Source organism: Dasypus novemcinctus, chromosome 11, assembly GCF_030445035.2.
Source record: "Dasypus novemcinctus isolate mDasNov1 chromosome 11, mDasNov1.1.hap2, whole genome shotgun sequence".
NCBI classification, from domain to species: domain Eukaryota; kingdom Metazoa; phylum Chordata; class Mammalia; order Cingulata; family Dasypodidae; genus Dasypus; species Dasypus novemcinctus.
In genome coordinates this window covers 3,745,881-3,762,719 of record NC_080683.1, presented here as the reverse complement: position 1 = coordinate 3,762,719, position 16,839 = coordinate 3,745,881, and the positions used below count along the sequence as shown (strand labels likewise).

General features: G+C 38.1%; 1 protein-coding gene across 1 annotated transcript in view; it reads left to right on the top strand.

Moving 5' to 3' along the window:
- Positions 1–16,839, top strand: part of LOC131280359 (sodium/potassium/calcium exchanger 1-like) — a 232,745-nt gene that overhangs the window by 68,849 nt on the left and 147,057 nt on the right. The window contains exons 7-9 of the mRNA XM_071218410.1: positions 12,838–12,858; positions 13,007–13,027; positions 16,202–16,222. The gene's annotated coding sequence lies outside the window, so the exon portion shown is untranslated. The remainder of the gene's footprint in view (positions 1–12,837; positions 12,859–13,006; positions 13,028–16,201; positions 16,223–16,839) is intronic.

The following is a 16,839-nucleotide window of genomic DNA, read 5'->3' as shown; positions in this document are numbered from 1 at the left end:
ACTTCCATATTTTTTGATTGTCTCATAATTTTTGTTGAAAAACAAACATTTAAATAATATAATTTATCTCTGGAAATCAGATTCTTCCCCTCTCCAGAGTTTGTTTTTATTATTTGTTATGCTCGTTTTGTTTACTGGCTTTCTGAAGTCTGTATTTCTTGTTGTGCGTTTTCACTAAAGTATCCTATCCACTAGCTAAGGTGTCAGCTAATGGTTCTTAACAACCTAGACCAGTAAGTCCTCCTCTCTTTGCTGAGGGACTCTGTGTACATGTTGAGGCTTTCCTTTAACACTCAGGCAGTCAGTTGGCAATTTCATTCCTATTGGTATAGTGCCTCCATGAGAGCCAGAGCTGAGACTTTAGGCCTCTCTGTCATTTTTTTCTGAGGTTTCTCACATACCTGGTCATGTGGGCAACCCTTCCCATTCTCATGGCCTTCAACAGACCCAGGAATATGTTGAACTTTTACAAAAACCCTGTGGACATTTCATTCCCTAGGTTTTGTTTTGTTATTTTTTAAGCTTGGTGGTGAGTTTATTGTTTGTTTTAAATGTTATCAACCATTAAGCAACCAGAATGTTAAACAATTAACTGTAATTGCTTTCAACACCTGTTAGAAAAAAATTACTCTTTACTTAAATTCTCTCTAAGACTTTGTGCTTTTATTAAACTGTATTTCAAATCTACATTTATTTTTTTCAAGGATGTGACTCTTTGGGGGTTGTCTTAGAATTCTCTCTCCCACAGAAAGGTAAAGGAGGTGAGGTATTAAATACAAGATCAAGAAGGCCACATCTTTGAAAGAAGAAGCCAGCCAGTGAATATCATATTAAACTGAAAATATAAGAACTCACATTTTCAGAAAGCTCTTTTCAAATGTTCAAAATAAATCCCAGAAAAAAAGAGCCTACATTCAAGTATTGAGTAGTTTTAATTTGGGAGAGCAAAACTGATTGTGAATGGTTGTGAGAGGGAAAAGGTTTTTGCTCTAAGTCTAACAATTCTCTTTTCAAAATTAGAATATATAAATATTCCTTTCATTAAAATTTTTTATTTAGTAATATATTGGAATATTACAAATTCTATTGCATGAATAATGAGAAAGGCCAATAGAGAAAACTACTTTTCCTTTTACATTCAAGTAAAATCCTTTTTGTTTTTTGTTTTTTTGTTTCAGCTGAGACTCCACAATCCTTTTGTAAGTTCATTTTCAGTTTCTCACATCTTTTAAGTCTCCTTCATAAAAAAGAAGTTTCTGGATTCTCAGGCTCTTATACCTTCAAGTCTTTTAATCTATCTAGACCAGAATACAGAAAGAAAATATTAAATTCCTTCTTCAGGCAAATCATTCTCATGTTAATACATTTATGCAGTCTAAGAAAGACTACAGAACTCATCATTACCCTCTCTTTCTGTTTGTAATCAGGGATTGATTTGGTCTGCTAATTGTGAAACTTTTGAATTCAGTGGATAGTACCATACATGATAGTAAAACCACCCATGAAGGGAGTATCTAAATCCGTATCAGGCAAATTGAAATAAATCACTTACTTCACATCCCTCCTTATGCTTACTCATAGAAATGACTTAAGAACAATAACAAAAGACAAAAAACTGAAAAAAATAACCTAAAAAAAGCAGAAAGAATGCAAAATTTAACTGCACAGCAAAGAAGACTTTTCACAGGAAAGTCAATATAATACAAAAGTATGCATATGTAGATGTGACTGAAGTACATAGTCAATTAATTTTAAGCAAGAGAGAAAATCTCTACATAATTTGTATGAACATGACTTAATGAGTTGAAGACCTTAACTAAGAGCAGAGTCGAGGATTCCCTCATGAGGAAGAAATTCCTCCTGTGGACAATGGCCACAGCCAGACCCCAAAATTTCCATGCTGCTTTTCCTGATGGCCTCCCTTACAGTTTGGTTAGGCATCCTGCAAAATCAAATCAGCCATTTACATGGAATGAAATTCTAATAAAAATCTCCTACTGATTCTGCTTATCTGAATGAATTCTGACTTGTACACCATTTTAAAAGTGAAAAAAATCCAAAAATAATGCCTCCATTGCAGGAGTTCAGCTAGTCCAACTGGGAGATTGAGGGCTATTCAAACACTCTACAGAAACAAGAAATCCGATAGCTGCACACATCTTTCAACATATTATACACTTCAGTTTGACATGAATTCTTTGGGGGCAGGTGGTGAGTAATAAAATGGAAGAATAAAGGAATTCACAAGTTCCAAAGGGAAACAAAAAAATCTAAGACCAATGGAATAAAAGAATAACTACAGCTCAGTTTAGAAATGCGTAGTACAAGTTCCAGGAAGATGGCATTGGAGTAGGCAAGCATGGCTCAAGTCTCTTCAAAAAAGCAACTGGGAAAGGGTCAAAAGTTATCTGAGACAACTGCTTTGGGGGTCAACAGACCAGGATAGTGTTTCACAACTCCCAGAAGGGTGAGGGAGATTGAGTCAAAGAACCCAAAACAACATTGTGAGTTACTAAACCTCTATGGCAGCGGGGAAGGACCCCATTCTCCACCCACAGGACATTAAAGCTGAATAAAACCCCCAACTCACTGCAGATGACTAAAAGGATAACAGACGTCTTCCTCCCTATCAGCTCTTACAAGGAAAGAGGGAGCCTGTTTCAGAGGGCTTCTCTTCAGTGAATTCAGCCAGCAGAGCCTGCACTGAGTATCAGCTCTGGCCAAAGAAGAAACACGGGAACACAGAGGTCAAAAGAATCAGATCTGGGGAAAGGTTCACATATTTCTGTCATATGCTGACTGGCCAGGAAAATGCAAAGAGAAACCCTGCTTTTAGCTCTCTCTTTAGCCCAACACCTGAGAGAAAATCTACACCCAATTAGTAAGTTCCTGGACTGCTTTTGATAACTTAAGTTGGACATTTTTGTTTTCTTTTGTTTTGTTTTTATTCCCATTTTTCCCCCCAGATGGCTCCCTTGTCTGTCTGCTCGTTGTCTACTCATCTTCTTTAGGAGGCACTGGAAACTGAACCCAAGACTTCTGATGTGGGAGGCAAGTGCCCAACCACACAAGCCACTTTTGCTCCCTGCTGTTTGTAGCATCTGCTGGTCATAGAATCTGCTGGTTGCAATGTCTGCAGTATCTGTTGGTTGCAGTGTCATGCTAGTTGCAGAGATTGCTCATTGTGACGCATACTCATTGTGGTATCTGCTCATTGTGGCATCTCTTCAAAGAGACATCTGCTTGTCTTTTTTAGGAGGCACCAGGAACCAAACTGGAGAACCCCATGTGGAACGCTGGCATCCAATTCCTTGAGCAACATCTGCTCCCCAAGCTGGGCATTTTTAAAGACTTAGAATAAGTTGAACCAAAAAAAAGGAGAGTTGTGGGGGGAAAAAACACTAGGCAAGAGAGATATGGACCACGAGAGTAAATATATTCAGATGATTAATATCAGCAAAAAATTACAAACCATAATAGAAAACATGAAGAGAAGGCCTAGCCAAAAAAACAAACCAAATACCTTGATGAGATACAACATTTAAGACAATAAATAATAGTCACACAAATCTGAATCAATTCAAACAGTTGAAGGAAAATAGAACCTAAAAAGATAACAGATATTAAATACTGATATGGGATGTTATTGACAGGATATATATGGTTGACAGGGAGTTATACAGGGCATATGCCCAGGGTATATGGTAATGTCTATATATACTCATAGTGGAAACAAAAACAACAGCTGGGGGGGTACTGGGCTCCTGGCCGGGGGGTCACTGTTGTGGGCCCTGGGAGAGCAGCGGCAATCCTCCAGGTGCAACGGCAAGAACCAGGAAGGAAGGAGGGCCCAACAGTGGGCTCGTGATACTAATGGTTACACTTTTGAGCCTATACACCTGCAATAAGAACAAGGCCTAGAGTAGCATTGTGCCTGGGGGTTTCCTCCTGACAGCCTGCATGTTACTCAAATGTGGCCACTCTCACAGCCAAACTCAGCGTGTAGATGCGATGCATTCCCCCCAGCGTGGGACATGACACCCGGGGATGGGCCTCCCTGGCACCGAGGGATCACTACCACATACCAGCTGAAGAAGCAACTAGAAAATGACCTTGAATTAAAGATTCAATGCGGAACAGCAGAATATACCTGTCTACATATAATGACATGACTTCGGGAAGCTGTTTGACCTAATGTAAGGGGGAAATGGAAAGGAGAAATGAGATTATAAGGCTGTGAGTCTCTAAAAAAGAGTCTGGAGGTTGTCAGAAGGAATACCCCTGTGTACAACTGAACAGAGTTTAAGAGACAGATAAGGTAGATACAACCCCAGGTATTGGTTCTTTTGAGGGATAAAGAGACCCACGGGTTCTATGGTCATGGCAGAAGGGGTTCACTGCCATGACAGATAGCCCTTCTTTGGAGCTGGTGTTTCTGCGTGATGGAATTGGACTCAGAGGGGATCTCTTTTCACAAGACTTGCATGCTACTTTATTGGAATTGTAGTCGGTGCTGGGTTTAAGATATATGTAGGGGATTCGAATCTCTGGACTGATAATAAGACACCCAGGCCCAGAGCCTCAACAGACTTCAGCTCCTACACTTTGATTTATTGGACTTACTCCACTCAGCTAACATGGAGTTGAAGAAGGTCAACCACCACAACATGGAGCCTAGAGTGTCTACAACTGGAAGCAGGAGGAGTGCATCCAGTACCCATATGGAATCTAAGCCCTCACTTGACATAGATGTGCAATGGACACAACCAATCCAATGTCCACAGAGAAAATGTGGAATGGGTGTGGGAACGGTAGCCATGGTGGCTGCTGGGTGTGGGGAACGGGAGGAAGAGATGAGATGTGGAGGCGTTTTCGGGACGTGGAGTTGTCCTGGATAGTGCTTCACGGACAATTACGGGACATTATAGATCCCCCCAGGGCCCACTGGATGGAACGTGAGAGAGTCTGGGCTATGATGTGGACCATTGACTATGGGGTGCAGTGATGCTCAGAGATGAACTTACCAGGTACAATGGATGTGTCATGATGATGGGAGAGAGTGTTGCTGTGGGGGGAGTGGGGGGCGGGGGCGGTGGGGTTGAATGGGACCTCATTTTTCATAATGTAATTAAAAAAATAAATAAATAAATAATTTTTAAAAAATAAATAAATAAAAAGATACTGGGTGAACATAAAGAACAAATCGAAAGCCTACTAAGAAAAATAACAATTTATGGGCATGAAAGACACTATGGATAAGATTAAAAATAAATTACAGGAACATAACAGCAAAATTTAATTTCTCCAAGACACAACAGTGATATCGAGGACAAAACAACCAAACTGGAAAAGACAGGAGAACAGAAAGAGGAAGGATTGGAAAAAAATGGAACAGGGTCTCAGGGAACTGAATTACAGCATGAAACACACAAAAACATGTGTGATTGGTGTCCAAGCAGGAGAAGAAAATAGAAAAGGGGCAGGAAGGATACTTCTTAACCCTTTTGAAAGATATAAATAGCAGTATCTGAAAAGGACAACTCACCCCAAACAGAATAAATCCAAATACACTTACTCTGAGATGCCTGCTACTCAGAATGACAAATATCAGAGATAAAGAGAGGATTCTAAAAGCAGCATGAGAAAGGCAATGCACCACATAAAAGGGAGCCTCAATAAGACTGAGTGTCAACCTCTCATCAGAAAGCATGGAGGTGAGAAGAAAGTGGTATGATGTATTCAAGGTACTGACAGAGGAATACTGCCAGCCATGAATTCAGAACAGGCAAAACTGCCCTTCAGAAATGAGGGTGAGTTTAAAGTCTCCAGAGATGAACAAAAACAAAGAGTATGTTAACAAATGACCAGAATTACAAGAAATATTAAAAGGAGTGCTGCAGCCTAAAAGGAAAAAGCAAGAGTGAGAGAATTACAGAAGAGTGTAGCAATGAAGATTTTAGGAAGGAAAAATTTAAGAGTAAAAAGACAGAAAATAGAAAGATGCGACAACAGAAAGCCAAAGGATAAAATGGACAAAGTAAGAAATGTCTTTACAATAATAACATTGAATGTTAATGGCTTGAACTCACAATCAAAAGACGTAGACTGATAGAATGGAGGAAAAAATATGAGCCATCTATATGCTGTCTACAAAAGACTCACCTCAGATATAAGGACACAACCAGGCTGAAAGTGAAAGGATGGAAAAGATATTCCACACAAAAAGAAACCAAAAAAGAGCTGCAGGAGCGATATTAATATTGGACAAAAGAGATTTTAAATGGAAAGCTGTTATAACGGAGGAAGAGGTCATTATATAATTATAAAGGAGGCAATTCACCAAGAAGAAATAACTATAAGAAATATTTACACACCTAAACTGGGTGCCCCAAAGTTCATGAGGCACACATTGGCAAAACTGAAGAGAGAAATGGAAGTCTCTACAATAATAGTTAGAGACATCACTATACCACTCTCATTATTGGATATAACATCTGGATGGGGATAAAGAAAGAACTGGAGAGCTAGATCAACCAGACTTGTATAGAGCATTTTACACCCTAAAACAGCAGGATATACATTCTATTCAAGTGCTCATGGATCCTTCTCCAGGAAAGACCATAAGTTGGGTCACAAGACAGGTCTCAATAAATTTTAAAACACTGAAATTATATAAGAGACTTTCTGTGATCATAATGGAATGAAGCTGTAAATCAATAATGGTCAGAAATAGGGAAAATGCATAAATATACTGAGACCAAACAACATACTCCTAAATCAATATGTCAAAGAAAAAATTGCAAAAAAATTCAGCAAATACCTTGTGATGAATGAAAATGAGAACACAACATATCACAACCTATGGTAGGGAAGTGGATGTGGCTCCACCAGTCGGGGACCCACCTACCACATCAGAGATTTGGTTTGGACCCTGGAGCCTACTAAAAGAAGACAAGCAGATGCCCATCTGAGTGTTAGATGCCACACACCACTGCAATGAAATCTAGACACCTGCACCCACTGCAACGAGAGCTATTAGCCCTCACCCAGCACAATATGAACCACACACCTCACCTTGCCCCAGTGGAACTAGAACCTGCACCTGCCACTATAAGAGCTAGATGCCCAAACCCACCTCAGCAATAGCCTGACATCGCACACCGTTGCAATGACAGACGACGGAAAACCACCACAATGAGAGCAAGATGCTCCACCCTGCCACAACGAGAGCTAGAGGTCCACACCTACTGCAAGGAGGGCTAGACGCCTGCACCCTCCCGCAACAGGAGATAGACACATGCACCAGGTGCAACGAGAGCTAGATGCAGCACTCTGCCACAATGAAAGCTAGACTCCCATATCCCACCTCGATGAGAGCTACACGCCACACCCAAAAGCAAAGACAGGTGCCTAAAGGAGCAGATGCCACAAGGCAGCAAACACTGATGTCCATGGGGAGCAGATGTGTCACAGGCCATTGGGCATTCACCGCCCATGTGGGAGGTCCCAGGTCCAGCTCCAGGTCCCTGCAGGAGAAGGCAAGCAAACAATGAACAGACAGACAAGAGAACCACTGCAGTGGGGGGAAGGGTTTTACAAATAAAATAAATACATCTTTAAAAAAACACACAAAAGAAAACCCTTGGGACACTGCAAAGGCAGTGCTGAGAGAGAGAGATATATAACCCTCAATACTTAACATTTAAAAAGAAGACAGAGCTAAAAATCAAAGATCTAACTATACACCTGGAGGAACTACAAAAGGAATAGCAAACTACCCCAAGCCAAAGGAAAGAAAAGAAAGAGCAGAAATAAATGAAACCAAGAACAAAAGTACAATAGAATCAACAAAACCAAAGTTGGTTCTCTGAGAAGCTCAACAAAATCAATAAATCCTTAGCTACACTGAAAAACTAAGAAAAAAGAGAGAAGATAAATACACTAAAATCAGAAATGAAAGGGCGGTGTTACCACTAACCATGCAGACATAAAGCATCGTAAGAGGATACTGTGAACAACTGTACAACAAAGGCCTAGAGAATGTAGATGAGATATACAAATTCATAGAAACACATGAACAACCTACACAGATCCTAGAAGAAACAGAAGACCTCAACAAACCAATTACAAGTAAAGAGATTAAAAGTCATCAAAAACATCATAAAAATGAAAAGCCTAGGAAAAATGGCTTCACAGGTAGATTCAAACAATCATTCAAAGAAGGTTTAATACTATTCTTGCTGACACACTTCCAAATAACTGAACAGGCAGTAATGCTACCAGTCTCATCCTATGAAGCCAACACTACTCTAACACCAAAACCAGATAAAGAAATTATGAAAAAGAAAATTGCAGACCAATTTCTCTAATGAAGGTAGATGTAAAATCTTCAACAAAATATTTGCAAACTGAATCCAAAAACACATTAAAAGAATTATACAACATGGTAAAATTGGTTTTATGCCAGGTATATAAGGATGACTCGACACCAGAAAATCAATTAGTGTAACAAACCACATTAATAAATTTAAGAAAGAAAATCACATGATCATCTCGATTGATGCAGAAAACACTAACAAAATACAGCAACATTTCTTAACAAAAACACCTGAAAAGATAGGAATTGAAGAAAACTTTCTCAACATGGAAAAGTGCATATATGAAAACCTACAGCTAGCATTGTATTTAATGGTGAGAGGCTGAAAGCTTTCTCATCGAGATAAGACATAAGACTAGGAGGTCCACTGTGACCAGTTATTCAATATTGTGCTAAAAGTTCTAGCTAGAGCAATTAGGTTAGATAAAGAAATAAAAAGGACCCAAATAGGAAAGGAAGAAGGAAAACTTTCACTACTCACTATGATCCTATATCTAAAAAATCCTTAAAACATCCATAACAAAGCTACTAGAAATAATAGACAAGTTCAGCAAAGTAGCGAGCTATAAGATTAATAGGTAAAAATCAATAGCGTTTCTGTATACTATGGATGAGCAATCTGTGATGGAAATCTGGGGGGGGGGAATTCCATTTATACTAACAGCTAAAAGAATCAGCTATTTAGGAATAAAGTTAACCAAGGATAAAAAAGAACTGTATTCTTAAAACTACAAATCATTGCTAAAAGAAACTAAGGAAGACTTAAATAAATGGAAGCACTTTCATGGTAAATGGACTGGAAGCCTAAACATTACTGAAATGACCATTTTACCTAAACTAATTTACAGATTCAACACAATCCTAACCAGAATCCTAACAAACTTTTTTGCAGAAATGGAAACGTCAGTTAAATTCATTTGAAAGTGTAAGGGGACCCTAATAGCGACAAATGGCTTAAAAAAAGAACAAAGTTGGTAGACTCTCACTTCCTGACTACGTGACTACTGTGGTAAAAACAATTGGTACTGGCATAAAGACACACAGGTTGACCAATGGAACCAAATGTCAAGTGATTTTTGACATTTTTCTCTCAGTTCTTCTAGGCTTAATATTTCAGGTTTCTTAGATTCTTACACCAAATTACATACATATTGTATACTCTTCTCTGGAGCAATGGCCTGGCCCTCTAACAACATAGCAGATTACATCATCAAAGCCAGCAGGAGAATCTCTCCCTCCAGACTGCTAGCACTGAATATTAAATAATGCAAAATGTCAGTGACTATCTTATCACCTAGGCTGTATTCTTCTGACTAGAAACAAGTCACTAGTTCTGCTCTCATTCAAGAGGAGAACATTATAGCAAAAAAATGGCTCATTAAGGATCATCTTTGATTCTCTCTACTTACAAAATGGAAAAAGAGGTCAATCAGGTATGAAGAAGGAAAAATAAGACCACATCTTCCAAAGCTGGAAGTCAGTAGAAAGTTTATAAAATGTGAAATACAAGAAATCACAATTCTGACTAGAGAAAAAAAGCCTTCCTTTCACAGGCAAATAACAAATATTGTTTATTTTCTTTGTGTTTCAACTGAGCCTGCAGAATTCACCCTTAAATTCATTTTCACTTTTGCATATCTCCTTATGAGTACTATTTACAAAGAACACTCTGAGTTCTCAAGCTGTAATAACTTCAAGTTTTAGACAAGATAAAAGACACAATATTAATCTCCTCTCAGATATATCCAACAGAAGGCTGATTTCCTTTGCATTCTAGGAAGCACCCTAGAATACATTCTGCTATTAATCTGTACATAATTTGATCAGGTAATTATGTGAATTCTAGGCATTCCGGGTATTACCATGTCTGATTGTAAAACCACCACTGAAGAGAGTATCAGATCCCATAGTAGGAAAACTGAAAAGGAACGATTTCTTCTTCCTTTCAGAGGCTCACTAAAATGGCAGATAGAAGAACAAAATGCATAAGCCTGCAAAAACATGTTAAGACTCCCTATAGGGAAACGGACTTGGCCCAGTGGATAGGGCGTCCGTCTACCGTATGGGAGGTCCACGGTTCAAACCCCCGGTTGGCCTCCTTGATCCGTGTGGAGCTGGCCCATATGCAGTGCTGATGTGTGCAAGGAATGCCCTGCCATGCAGGGGTGTCCCTCACTTAGGGGAGCCCCACGTGCAAAGAGTGCGCCCCGTAAGGAGAGCCGCCCAGCACGAAAGAAAGTGCAGCCTGCCCAGGAATGGCACCACCCACACAGAGAGCTGACACAACAAGATGACACAACAAAAAGAGACACAGAGAACAGAAAAAAAGAACTCCCTATAAAATTCAAAAATTAAGTGAACAGAAAAGCAAATTTTGCCCAGAACTGTAATAATGCATAATTCAACTAAGAATCTTATTTACATGGCTATGATATTAATAACACAACATACTGATTAACAAAAAAGTGATATGGTTTATTGGAAAGAGTGGGAGATGCGAGTGAATTAAAGAAGGGTAGAAAAACAAGCAAAACCTTGTGTCCACAGTAAGAAGCCAATGTACATTATACAAATTTATGAAAGCATGAAAGAGAACAGAGATATTATATGATCAAATATTATTAAATAGCCTCCACCCAAATTTTGAAGTGAAAAGGTCATTGTAAGTCAGAAGGGATGGGTGAGAAAATGGGTGTTTGTTTCCATAAAATAATATGACATTTAAAACAAGTATTTTGGCAATGGAGGGATACTGGTATGGGATACCAATGACAGGTGATATATGACTGACAGGGAGATGTACAGAACATATGTCCAGGGTGCATGGTAATGTTTGGATATACTCATAGTGGCAACAATTAAAAACCACAGTAGGGGGGGTACTGGGTTCCTGGCCAGTGGTGCTCTGTCGTGGTCCCTAGGGGAGCAGCGACAGTCTCCCAGGTACAGTGGTGGGGACCGGGAGGGAGTGAGGGTTCAACAGTGAGCCCCTGATACTAATGACTATGCTTGTGAGCTGATAAACCCAAAATAAGAACAAGGCCTAGAGCAACTTTGTGCCTGGGAATTTCCTTCTGTCAGCCTTCATGTTACTCAAATGTGGCCAGTCTCGAAGCCAAACTCAGCATGTAAATGCAATGCCTTCCCCCCAGCGTGGGACATGACACCCGGGGATGAGCCTCCCTGGCAACGAGGGACCACTATCAACTACCAACTGATGATGCAACTGGAAAATGACCTTATACGGAAGGTTCAATGCGGATCAGCAGAATATCCATGTCTACATAAAATACCATGACTTTAAAATGCTGTTTGACCTAAAGTAAGGGGGAAATGGAAAGGAGAAATGAGTTTATATGGCTACGAGTTTCTAAAAAAGAGTCTGGAGGCTGGCAGAAGGTTTGCCCTCATGCACAACTGAGCAGAGTCAGAGAGACAGATAAAGCAGATACAACCCCCAGATATTGGTTCCTTTGAGGGCTAAAGAGACCCATGGGAGTTATGGTCATGGCCGATGGGGTTAACTACCAGGGCAGATGGCCCCTCTTTGGAAATGGTGTTTATGTGTGATGAATCTGGACTCAGATGGGATCTCCCTTCATAAGACTTTCATGCTAATGTGCTGGAGGTGCAGTTAATGTTGGGGTTTAAGATATATTTAGGGGATTTGAATCTCTGGACTGACAATGTGATAGCCAGATCCTGAGCCTCAACAGACTCCAGCACCTACAATCTGATTTATTGGACTTACCACACTCAGCTAAGATGGAGGTGAAGAAGGACAACCACCACACCATGGAGCCTAGAGTGATTACAACTGAAAATGGGAGGATTGCATCCAGCATCCAGGTGGAATCTGAGCCTCCTCTTGACATAAAGGTGCAATGGACACAACCAATCCAGTGTCCACATAGAAGAGGTGGCATTGGATTGGGAAAAGTGGACATAATGGACAAAGGGTATGGGGAAAGGCAGGAAGAGATGAGAGGTGGAGGCGTCTTCGGGACATGGAGCTGCCCTGGATGGTGCTTCAGAGGTAATCACCGGACATTGTAAATCCTCACAGGGCCTACATGATGGAATAGAGGAGAGTATGGGCCATGATGTGAACCAATGTATATGAGGTGCAGAGGTGCCCAAAGATGTACTTACCAAATCCAATGGATGTGTCATGATGATGGGAACGAGTGTTGTTGGGGGGGGGGAGAGGGGGAGTGGGGGGGTGGGGTTGAATGGGACCTCACATATATATTTTTAATGTAATATTATTACAAAGTCAATAAAAAAATAAAAATAAAAATAAAAAAATAAAAAAAAAACAAGTATTTTAATATAAGAAAAATTACACTAAAACACACCATGAAAATTTTACCTTCTATTACATTATTTTATAAAGTTTAGGAAAACTAATGTCCTTATAATGGGCAACAAACAAATTTTTATGTTTCTTCCAATTTCAGGTGTGACGTCAAAACCTGTCAGTAAGTTCCTTTTGAATCTCAAATTGCATGTGCATTCATTACCAGTTGATTTTCATCACTTCTAGATTTGTAAGTTCACTCTACTAAATAATGAAAATTTTGTGTTACCTTGAAGTTATCTTATACATTTGTGTGTTTGTTTTTGTAGGACCTATTTCAGGACAACCCAGTAAGTTGGTTTAGTGTTCCTTATCACTAGTATGCCTTGATATTTTAGGATTAGAACAGGATTACATTTCCTATAGTAAATTTCCAGTAGCTGTTGTATAAATGCAATGATTTACAAGACTTTTCCAAAACTTGAAACACTTTGATTTCCTTCAGTTACTCCTGAAATGACCTTACACTAAGAGAAAAAAATATTTTTAAGTGCAAAACAAAAATGTCTATGTAATAAGGGGGGAACCATAAGCAGATTAAAATCTGAAATAAAACTAATAAGACTGAAAAGCATATGGATGAGTAATTAACTTCACTGGTCTACAAAACAAGATGCAAAATATATTCAGGAGGGCTAATCCTAAACAGAGATAAATAAACAGCAGAAACCAGAAGGACTTGTTCTCTATCCATTACTGAATGTAAGGTATTGTCTACAACTACTGGTGTGTTTTTCAGCAATTTTATTGAGACATATTCATTCACGTACCATCTATTCTATCCAAAGTGCACAATCTAAGGCTTTTAGTAGGATCACAGAGTTGTGCATTCATCACCACAATTTTAGAATGTTTTCATTTCTCCATAAAGAAAAACCCCATAATCCTTAGCCATTACCTCTCACCTTTAGAACAGCCCAACTTTTATAAAAGTTATTCAACTCTTCTACATCTGATTCTTCTCCTGGGTATCTCCATTTTCACCCACCACCATTGTGATATTATTTTCATATGAATTGTTTTTGCATTTTATACCATCACCACAGAATATAATTATGCTTTCTGCAGGTGTCTTTTAAACCAAATAAGAGAAAAGAGTTATAAAAATTATATTTCTACTGCCTCAGATATGTAACATTTATTCTGTCTTATTTCTTCATGTGGATTCAATTTAATCTCTATTATCCTTCACTTTGGCCTGAAAACTCCCTTTAAGGTATTTCTTATGGGGCAGGTCTACTAGCAACAAATTCTCTTAATTTTTGTTTATCTGCAACGATCTTACTATTTCCTTCATTTTTGAATGATAATTCTGCTTGAAATATAATTCTTGGTGGACAAGCTACTTTCTTCAGCACTTTTTCCTACATTAAAAAATATAAGAGGTTCCCATATACCCCACTCCCCAAATCAACAATTTCTTTCATTAGTGTGGTACATTCATTGCATTCGATGAATACATTTTGGAGCACTACTACACAGCATGGATTATAGTTTACATTGTAGCACTTTAAATATGTTGTCCCATGCTTACTGGGCTTCCTAATTTTTCATGTGAAATCTGCTATTAAAATTATTGAGGATCACTTGTACTTGATGTGTCACTGCTTTCTTGGTACTTTCAAGATTGTCTCCTGGTCTTTGGCTTTTGACAGTTTGCTGACGTGTCTAGGAACGGATCCTTTTGATTTTATCCTTGCTGTAGTTTGTTGAACTTCTTGAAAATGGATTAGTCAAATGGGTATATTAAGCCCATCATTTCTTCAATATTCTTTCTACCTCCTTTGTTTTTCCTTTTCTTCTGGAATTCTCATTATGCCCATATTGGTATGCTTGATGGTGTGCCACTTGATTCAGATTTATATGTTCGTTTTATTTCATTCTTTCTCTTCTTATTCCTCAGACTGGATAATCCTAATTACCTATATTTCAGTTTGCAGTTTCATTCTTTTGGCTGCTCAAATATGCTAATAATTATATAATTTCAGTTACTGTACTTTTCAATGACAGAATTTCTATTTGGCTCCTTTTTTGTAGATAGCTTATTCCTCTTTATTGATATTCTTTATTTTCTGAGACACCATAATTATATATTATTTGTAATTTTGATATGGTGTCCTTTAGTTATTTGAACATATTTAAACAAGCTGGTTTAATATTTTGTCTTGTAGGTCCAATGACAGAGCCTCCCCAAAGACAGGTTGTTTTTTGTTTTTGGTTTTGAGGTTTTTTTGGTTAACTTTATTCTTTTTTTTTTTTTTTTTTTGGACTATACTTTCTTGCTTTTTGAATGTTTCATAATTTTTTCTTGAAAAACAAACATTTAAATAATACTATTTATGCCTGGAAATGAGATTCTCCCTTTCTGCAAGGTTTGTTGTTGTTCTTATTTGTTTTACTTGTTTTGTTTCCTGGCTTTTCTGAAGTCTGTGTTCTTTGTCATGCATGGTCTCTGAAGTCTCTTATCCACTTAGTAGTCGGCCACTGGTGTGACAGATAATATCTTAACCCACTTGCACCAATAGGTCTTCCTGTCTTGGCTGATGGGCTCTGTGTGCATGGTGAGGCATTCCTTTAACACTCAGACCCGCAGCTGACAACTTTACTTCCTTTTGGTGTAATGGCACTAAGACAGCCAGAGCTGAGAGTTCAGTCCTCTCTATCATTTTTTCTGAGATTCCTCACACCCTTGGACATGTGAGCAACTCTTCACATTCTCAAGGCCTTCAGTAGTCCCAGGAATATGTTCAAGTTTCACAAAGGCCCTGTGGACATTTCATTCCTTACGTTTAGGTGGTGTTTTTACTTTTCATAAGCTTTGTAGTGAGTTTATTTGTTCTATATATTATGAAACATCTTAGGCATCCAGAAATTAACAATCACATGTATCTGATTTCAATATACCTGCTAGAAAAACATCCCTCTTTACTTGAATTCTCTCTCAGTGTTTGTGCTCTTCTTAAACTATATTTTGAATCTACATTTATTTTGTCAAGGATATGACTCTTTGGGCATCATCTTAAAATTATGTCTCGCACAGAAAGGTAAAGAAGTTGAGTCATTAAATATAAGATCAAAAAGGCCTCATCTTTGATAGGAGAAAGCCAGTCACTGGATATCACAGAAAACTGAAAATATAAGGACTCACATTTTCAGAAAGCTCTTTTCATCTATTTAGATACATTTCAGAAGAAAAGGCCTACATTTAAGTAATGACTGGTTTTCATTCAGGAGAACGTATCTGATTGTGAATGACTGTGTGAAGGAACAAGTTTTTTGCTATAAGTGTAACATTAGTTGTGTTTTGAAAATTAGAATTTATATATTTCTTTGATGAAAAATTTAATAGAATAATATATTGAAATATCCCAAATTCTATTCCATTAATAATGAAAAAAGTTAATAGAGAAAACTAGTTTTCCTTTTATATTCAAGTTTAAAAATTTTTTTTTTCTTTCTTTCAGCTAAGACTCCACAAACCTTTCGTAAGTTCATTGTCAATTTCTCACATCTGCTTTAGTCTTCTTTGATAAAAAAAAGTTTCTGGATTCTCAGGATGTTACACCTTTCAATCACTCTAGACTAGAATACAGAAAGCAAATATTAATCTCCTTCTCTCAGGCAAATCAACTCATGTTAATAGATTTACGTAATCTCAGAAAGACCCTAGAACCCATCAGTACTCTCTCTGTTTATAATCAGGGAATGATTTAGTTTACTAATAGTGAAGTTTTTAAGTTCAGTGAGTATTACCATATCTGATAGTAAAGCCACCCATGAAGGGAGTATCTAAATTCATATTGAAATAAACCACTTACTTCACTTCTTTCCTTAAACTCACTCAAACAAATGACTCAGACAATAACAAAAGACACAAACCTGCAAAATATAATCTAAAAAACCAGAAAGAATGCAAAATTAACTGTACATCAAAGAACACTTTTCACAGGTAAGTTGATATAATAAAAAACTACACATGTGTAAATGTGATTGAAGTCCATAGTCAGTTTTGTTTTTTTTTAGCAAAGGAGAAAATCCCTAGATAATCTGGATGAGTATGACTCAATAATTTGAAAGGACTTAACTAAGAGTGGAGCTGAGG